This window comes from Heterodontus francisci, chromosome 1, assembly GCF_036365525.1.
Source record: "Heterodontus francisci isolate sHetFra1 chromosome 1, sHetFra1.hap1, whole genome shotgun sequence".
Taxonomy (NCBI): Eukaryota; Metazoa; Chordata; class Chondrichthyes; order Heterodontiformes; family Heterodontidae; genus Heterodontus; species Heterodontus francisci.
In genome coordinates this window covers 205168960-205177985 of record NC_090371.1, presented here as the reverse complement: position 1 = coordinate 205177985, position 9026 = coordinate 205168960, and positions in this window count along the sequence as shown.

Sequence of the window (9026 nt, the reverse complement as noted above, 5' to 3'; positions counted from 1 at the left end):
TACTGCAGTTTCAGCTTCAAAAGGTATAAATACAGAGATCTGGGTGCAGCCTGCAAACGGTGTGCAGATTGTAAGCTGAGTGTGGAGACTCGAGTTTGGTGAGTGGAGAGTTCGGTGAAGGGGAGTGGAGGTGCTCCATTTTTCTACCTTTTTTCCCTACTTTTTTAACCCTCCAGTATTTGGTTCTTGCTTCGGTGCAGTGGAAAGAGCTGTTTGGTGAGTACCTGGTAAGCTATTCTACTTATAATAAATAGTTTGTAATGTTAAGGTATGGCAGGGCAGCTCTGCCGAGTGGAATATTCAGCCTGTGGCATGTGGGAAGTCATGGACGCACCGTATGTCCTAGACAAATACATCTGCAGGAAGTGTCACCGGCTGCAGAATCTTGAGCTCCAGGTTTCGGAACTCGAGCGGCGGCTGGAGTCACCGTTGTGCATTCGCGAGGTGGAGGGCTACGTGGATAGCATGTTAACGGAGGTGGTCACACCGCAGGTTAGGAGCATGCAGGCTGATAGGGAATGGGTGACTGCTGAGCAGTCTAAGAGAACCAGGCAGCTAGTGCAGGAGTCCCCTGATATGATTTCACATGCTTGTTGGTTTTCCATTTTGGATAACTGGTGAGGGTGATGGTTCCTCAAAGGAGTGCAGCCAGAGCCAAATTTGTGGTACCACAGGTGGCTCAGCTGCACAAGTAGTGGGGAGGAAGAAAGGTCGTGATAGGGGATTCATTGGTTAGGGGAACAGATAGGCGTTTCTGCAGCAGTAAACATGACTCCAGGATGGTGTGTTGCCCCCCTGGTGCCAGGGTCAAGGATGTCATGGAACGGCTGCAGGATATTCTTCTGGGGGAGGGTAAACAGCCAGAGGTCGTGGTCCACATTGGTACCAATGACATAGGTAAGAAGGGGGATGAGGTCCTCAAAGCAGATTTTAGAGAGCTAGGAAGGAGATTAAAAAGCAGGACCTCAAAAGCAGTAATCTTAGGATTACTCCCAGTCCTACATGCAAGTGAGCACAGGAATAGCAGAATTGAGTGATTGAACATGTTGCTGGAGAACTGGTGTAGGAGGGAGGGCATCTGATTTCTGAGACATTGGTACCAGTTCTGGGGCAGATGTGACCTGTACAAGATGGATGGGTTGCATCTTAGCAGGACTGTCATGAGTATCCTCGCAGGGAGATTTGCTAGTGCTGTTGGGGAAGGTTTAAACTAAATTGTCAGGGGAATGGGAACCTGAGAGGAGCTCAGGTTGGAGGGAAGTAAAACTGGTAACTTGTCAGGGGTGTGGGAAGCAGGAGCAAGTATCAGAGAGGAACACCAAGGTGCACAGAATACTGGGGAGATAGATAGCACGAGAGTAGGGAATAGTAAGTTATTAGGTGAGTTAGAGTAAGGGAGAAAGTAATAAAGTCTGAATCAGGGTTAATGTGCATGTATGTGAGTGCATGGAGTGTGGTTAATAAGACTGATGAGGTACAGGCACCGATTGCCATGTGGAAATATGAAGCTCTGGCTATAACAGAAACCTGGCTCAAAGATGGGCAGGACTGGATGTTAAATATTCCGGGATACAAAGTGTTCAGGAAAGATAGGAAAGGGAAAAAAGGGGAGGGGTGACGGTATTGATGAAGGAGAGCATTGCAGTGCTGGAGAAAAAGGGTGTCCCAGAGGGGTCAAGGACAGAATCAATTTGGCTAGAGCTAAGGAACAAAAAAGGTGTGGTTACATTGCTCAGTGTTGTCTATAGGCCACCAGCTAGTGGGAAGGATGTGGAGGGACAAATTTGCAAGGGATTTTCAGAGAGGTGCAAAAATTATAGGGTAGTTATAATGGGAGCCTTAATTATCCAAACATAGACTGGGATAATAGTAGTGTAAAGGGCAGTGAGGGGCAAGAGTTCCGAGAGTATTTTGCTAGTCCAATGAGAAAGGAGGCACTGCTAGACCTGGTTCTTGGGAATGAGGTGAGCCAAGTGGATAAAGTATCAGTAGGAGAGCATTTAGGGAATAGTGATCATTGTGTCATAAGATTTAGGCTGACTATGAAAATGAACAAAGAGAAATCCAGGGTAAGAATAATTAACTGGGGGAAGGCTAACTTCAATAGGGTAAGAATGGAGCTGGGCGAATAAATGGGAGTCAAAAGCTGGCAGGAAAACCAGTAGATGAACAATGGGCTACCTTCAAAGAAGAGCTGCATAGTCAAGGTATCTTCCCTCGAAGGGGGAAAGCAGGGTAAACAAATCCAGAGCTCCCTGGATGACAAAGGAGGTAGAGACTAAGATAAAGAAGAAAAAATGTGCTTATGACAGATGCCAGGTAGAAAATACTATTGAGAACCAGGCTGAATATATAAGGTCCAAAAGGGAAGTGAAAATGCAAATAAAAGATGCAAAGAGAGAGCATGAAAAGAGACTGGCAGCTAGCATTAAAGAAAATCCCAACGTTTTCTATAGGTATATAAATAGTAAAAGGGTGGTAAAAGGAGGAGTGGGGATAATTAGGGACCAGAAAGGGGATTTACACATGGAGGCAGAGGGCATAGCTGAGGTATTAAATGAATACTTTGCATCTGTATTTACCAAGGAAGAAGATGCAACCCAGGCAATGTTGAAAGAGAGGTAAGTCAGACACTAGAGGGGTTTAAAATTGATAAAAGAGGAAGTATTAGATAGGCTGTCTGTACTTAAAGTGAATAAAACACCAGGACAAGATGAGATGCATCCAAGGATATTGAAGGAAGTGGGGGTGAAAATCGCAGAAGCACTGGCCATAATTTTTCAGCCTTCCTTAGACTCAGGGGTGGTGCCAGAGGACTGGAGAATTACAAACGTTACACCCTTGTTCAAAAAAGGGTGTAAAGATAAGCCCAGCAACTACAGGCCAGTGTTTAACTTTGGTGGTGGGAAAACTTCGAGAAAAAATAATTCAGGACAAAATCAATGGCCACATGGACAAATGCAGGTTAATTAAGGAAAGCCAGCCTGGATTTCTTGAGGGAAAATCATGTTTAACTGACTTGCTGGAGTTTTTTGAGGAGGTAACAGAGAGGGTTGATGAGGGCAATGCTATTGATGTGGTGTACATGAACTTTCAAAAGGCATTTGATACAGTGCCACACATCAGACTTGTGAGCAAACTTGTAGCTCATGGAATAAAAGGGACGGTAGCAACATGGATACAAAATTGGCTGAGTGACAGGAAACAAAGTGTAGTGGTTAATGGATGTTTTTCAGGCTTGGAGAAGCTTTGTAGTGGAGCTCCCAGGAATCACTGTTGGGACCCTTTATTTTCCTGATATATATTAATGACGTAGACCTTAATGTACAGGACACAATCTCAAAGTTTGCAGATGATATGAAACTTGGAAGCATTGTGAACTGCGAGGAGGATAGTGTAGAACTTCAAAAGGACATAGACAAGTTGGTGGAATGGGCAGACAGGTGGCAGATGAATGTGAAGTGATTAATTTTGGTAGGAAGAACATGGAGAGACAATATAGAATAAAAGGTACAATTGTAAAGGGGGTGCAGGAGCAGAGGGACCTGGGTGTTTATGTGCATAAGTCATTGAAGGTGGCAGGAGAGAGCGGTTAATAAAGCACACAGTATCCTGGGATTTATTAATAGGGGCATAGAGTACAAGAGCAAGGAGGTTACATTGAACTTGTATAAAACACTAGTTCAGCCTCAGCTGGAGTATTGCGTCCAATTCTGGGCACCGCACTTTAGGAAAGACGTAAGGGCACTGGAGAGAGTACAGAAAAGATTCACGAGAATGGTTCCAGGGATGAGGAATTTCTGTTATGAAGATAGATTGGAGAAATTAGGATTGTTTTCCTTGGAGAGAAGGCTGAAAGGTGATTTGATAGAGGTATTCAAAATCATGCGGGGTCTGGACAGGGTAGATAGAGAGAAACTGTTCCCATCGTGGAAGGATCGAGAACGAGAGGGCACAGATTTAAAGTATTTGGTAAGAGAAGCAAAAGTGACATGCGGAAATACTTTTTCACGTAGCGTGTAGTTCAGGTCTGGAATGCGCTGCCTGAGAATGTGGTGGAGGCAGGTTCAATTGAAGCATTCAAAAGGGAATTAGACAGTTATATGAAAAGGAAGAATGTGCAGGGTTATGGGGAGAAGGCAGGGGAATGGAACTGAGTGAATTGCTCTTTCAGAGAGCCAGTGCGGACACGATGGACCGAATGGCCTCCTTCTGCATTGTAACAATTCTGTGATTCTGTGATTGGACACAGGCTGCTTCAGTATCTGAGGAATTGTGAATGGCAGTGAACACAGTGCAAACATCAGCAAACATCCCCACTTCTGACCTGATGATGGAGGGAAGGTCATTGATGAAGCATCTGAAGATGGTTGGACACCATTGATGACATGAAAATTGGTGGTGTCGTAAATAGTGAGGAGGAAAACCTTAGGTTACAGGATGATATAGATGGGCTGGTAAGATGGGCGGAGCAGTGGCAAATGGAATTTAATCCTGAGAAGTGTGAGGTGATACATTTTGGGCTAGGGAATATACAATGGATGGTAGGACCCTGGGAAGTACAGAGGGTCAGAGGGACCTTGGTGTACTTGTCCATAGATCACTGAAGGCAACAGTACAGGTAGATAAGTTGGTTAGGAAGGCATATGGGATACTTGCCTTTCTTAGCTGAAGCATAGAATATAAGAGCAGGGAGGTTATGATGGAGCTGTATAAAACGCTAGTTAGGCCACAGCTGGATTACTGTGTACAGTTCTGTTCACGGCACTATAGGAAGGATGTGAGGGTGCAGAGGAGATTCACCAGGATGTTGCCTGGGCTAGAGTATTTCAGCTATGAAGAGAGACTGGGTAGGCTAGGGTTGTTTTCCTTAGAGCAGAGAAGGCTGAGGGGGGAGATGATTGAGGTCTACAAAATTATGAGGGGCATTGATAGGATAGATAGGAAGAAAAGTTTTCCCTTAGCGGTCAATAACCAGGGGGCATAGATTTAAGGTAAGGGGCAGGCGGTTTAGAGGGGATTTGAGGAATATTTTTTTCACCCAGAGGGTGGTTGGAATCAGGAACACACTGCCTGAAGGGGTGGTAGAGGCAGGAACCCTCACAACATTTAAGAAGTATTTAGATGAGCACTTGAACCGCCATAGCATACAAGGCTACGGGCCAAGTGCTGGAAAATGGGATTTGAATAGATAGGTGCTTGATGGCCGGCACAGACACGATGGGCCGAAGGGCCTGTTTCTGTGCTGTATAAGTCTATGACTCTATGACTGTGGCAGTACAGTGATGAACTCCTGCAGCAATATCCTGGGGTGGAAATTATCCGACTGCAACAACGACACTCATCTTCCTTTGTGCTAGGTATGACTCCAACCATTTTTGCCCATGATTCCCATTGACTTCAGTTTTGCTAGGGTTCCTTGGTGAAATGCTGCCTTGATGTCAAGGGCAGTCATTCTAACCTTACCTCTAGAATTCAGCTTTTTTGGCCATAATTGGGCCAAGGCTGTCATGTGTTCTGGAGCTGAGTGGCAGAACCCAAACTTAGCATTGGTGAGCAGGTTACTGCTGAGTAAGTGCTGCATGATAGCACAGTCAAATACACCTCCCATCACATTGCTGATGATTGAGAGTAGAATGATGGGGCGGTAATTGGCCGGATTGGATTTGTTCTGCTTTTTCTGAACAGGATGTACCTGAGCAATTTTCCACATTGTTGAGTGGATGCTGTGTTGCATACTGGAACAATTTGGCTTTGGGCATGGTTAGTTCTGAAGCACAATTCTTCAGTAATACAGCCGGGATGTTGTCAGGCCTCATAGCTGTTGCTGTATCCAGTGCCCGAACCAGTTTCATGATTTCATGTGGAGTGCATTGAATTGGCTGAAGCGTGGGTTTCCTCCGGGTGCTCCGGTTTCCTCCCACAAGCCAAAGACTTGCAGGTTGATAGGTTAATTGGCCATTATAAATTGCCCCTAGTATAGGTAGGTGGTAGGGAAATATAGGGACAGGTGGGGATGTGGTAGGAATATGGGATTAGTGTAGGATTAGTATAAATGGGTGATTGATGGTCGGCACAGACTCGGTGGGCCGAAGGGCTTGTTTCAGTGCTGTATCTCTAAACTAAACTAAACTAAACTGGAATCTGTGATGCTGGGGACTTCAGGAGGAGAGTGTGATGGATCATCCACTCAACACTTCTGACTGAAGTTGGTTGCAAATGTTTCAGCCTTGTCTTTTGCACTGACATGCTGGGCTCCTCTATCATTGGGGATGGGGATGTTTGTGGAGCCTCCTCGATTCATTCACAATTGAATGTGACAGGAGTGCAGAGCTTTTATCTGATCTGTTGGTTGTGGGATCTCTTAGCTCTGTCTGTAACTTACTTCTTCCATTGTTTAGCATACATGTAGTCCTGTGTTGTAGCTTCAGCAAGTTGATACCTCATTTTTACATATGCCTGGTGCTGCTCCTGGCATGCTCTCCTACACTACTCATTGAACCAGGGTTGGCCCCCTGGCTTCATGGTAATGGTAGCGGGAGATGGTGGCATCGTGGTAATGTCGCTGAGGTTGCAATCCAGAGACCCAGGGTAATACGCTAGGGATACAGTTTCAAATCCCACAGTGGCAGCTGGTGGAATTTATATTCAATTAATTTATAAAAATGTGGAATTGAAAGCTAGTCTTAGTAATGGTGACCATGAAACTACCAGGAAGGCAAATGGAATGTTGGCTTTTATTGCGAAGGGATTGGAGTACAAGAATAATAAAGTCTTGCGACAATTATATAGGGGTTTGGTGAGACCACACCTGGAGTACTGTGTGAAGTTTTGGGCTCCATATTTAAGGAAGGATATACTTGCATTGGAAGCGGTACAGCAAAGATTCATTAGAGCGGTCTCTGGTATGAGAGGCTTGTGCTATGATGAGAGGCTGAGTAAATTGGGTCTATACTCTCTGGAGTTTAGAAGAATGAGAGGTGATTATGAGGGGGCTTGACAAATAGTGAGATGTTGTTTCTCCTGGCTGGGGAACCTCGAACATGTGGGGCACAGTCTCAGGATAAGGGCCCAATGATTGAGGACTGAGATGAGGAGAAATTTCTTCACTCAAAGGTTTGTGACTCTTTGGAATTTTCTACCCAGAGGGTAGTAGATGCTCCATTGTTGAATATATTTAAGGTTGGGATAGACAGATTTTTAGTCTTAAATAAAAGCAAAGTACTACAGGTGCTGGAAATCTGAAACACAAACAAGAAATGCTGGAAATACTCAGCAGGTCTGGCCGTATCTGTGGAAAGAGAAGCAGATGAAGAAGTCCTGATAAAGGGTCATTGACCTGAAATGTTAACTCTGCTTCTCTCTCCACAGATGCTGCCAGACCTGCTGAATATTTCCAGCATTTCTTGTTTGCATTTCAGATTTTCAGTCTTTCAGGGAATCAAGGGATATGGGGATCGGGCAGGAAAGTGGAATTGAAGCCCAAGATCAGCCATGATCGTATTGTATGGCAGAGCAGGCTTGATGGGCCATATGGTCTACTCCTGCCCCTGTTTCTTATGTTTGTATGTTCTCTTGACTCCCCAAGCCTGTCCACCATCTACAAGGCACAAGTCAGGAGTGTGATAGAATACTCTCCACTTGTCTGGATGAGTGCAGCTCCGACAACACTGAAGAAGCTCGCCACCATCCAGGACAAAGCAGCCCTCTTAACTGGCATCCCATCCACCACCTTAAACATTCACTCCCTCCACCACCAGTGCACAGTGGTAGCAGAGTGTACCATCTACAAGATGCACCGCAGCAATTCACCAAGACTCCTTCAAAAGCACCTTCCAAACCCGTGACCTCTTCCACCTAGAAGGACAAGGACAGCATACGCATGGGAACACCACCAGCTGCAAGTTTCCCTCCAAGCCACACACCATCCTGACTTGGAGCTATATCGCTGTTCATTCACTGTCGCTTGATCAAAATCCTGGAACTCACTTCCTAACAGCACTGTTGATGTACCTACAGCATGTGGACTGCAGCAGTTCAAGAAGGCGGCTCACCACCACCTTCTCAAGGGCAATTAGGGATGGGCAAAACACTGGCCTTACCAGCGACATTCACATCCCATGAACAAATTAAAAAAGCTAATAGAGTCATTATTTAAATCCATCATTAGTAACATTGAGCTGAATTTTATAGGCCCCCTAGGGAAGGGCATGGAAGCGGGGGACCCATCGAATTGCATGGGAAGGCAGGGGGTGGGGGGTGGTTGCAGGAGTTGGGGGGATGGCGCTGTTCCCATCGCTTTCCTGATGCCTTCCAATTAGTCCATTTGTTGGCCTCCTAAGGTCTCTTCCTACCTCCAACATAATGTTGTTGTAGGTGGAGGGGTCCCTGCCATGGAGAGATGCTGGCAGTAAAATCTGGCAGCCTCCTAATGGGGTAACTGGGGGAATCCCTCCTTTGGACGCAATCCAGAGACCCCGGAGGTCACTTCCAGTGGCAATGACCACCCCCACCTGCACCCCCGCTGGAGGACGCCTCCCCACCCCCACCCTCACTAACAACCTCCCCGACCCCGTTGCTGGGGCCTGCCTGAATGGCCCCAGTGACCTCCACCTCACGTACCTCTCCTGGGGTCGTCATCAATCTTCTACTCTGCAGGGCCTCCTGCAGCACTGCTCCCAGTGGCACTGCGGAGACTGCAGAACAATTGGCTGGTAGCTCTGGATGGCTCGGGATGGCATCCCCGATGGCAGGCAGTTAATTGGCAGCCCACTGTGGAATTGCACTTGGTGTCCAACACCAGGTTGAGACGTGGTCTCCCCCACCTTCTAAGCTGCCACCAGGACCCCGGTCAATACAATAAAATCCAGCCCATTTTTTCCCAGTGCGTATGTGTGTGTGGAAGCTGTGTTCAGAAAGATCCTCCAGATTCCGGTTTCTTCACCGTGGCTTTGAGCAGTTCTAAAGCAGTGCTGTCGAACAGAAATTATTGACCAGACACAGACATGGCAATGGCGACACTGTTT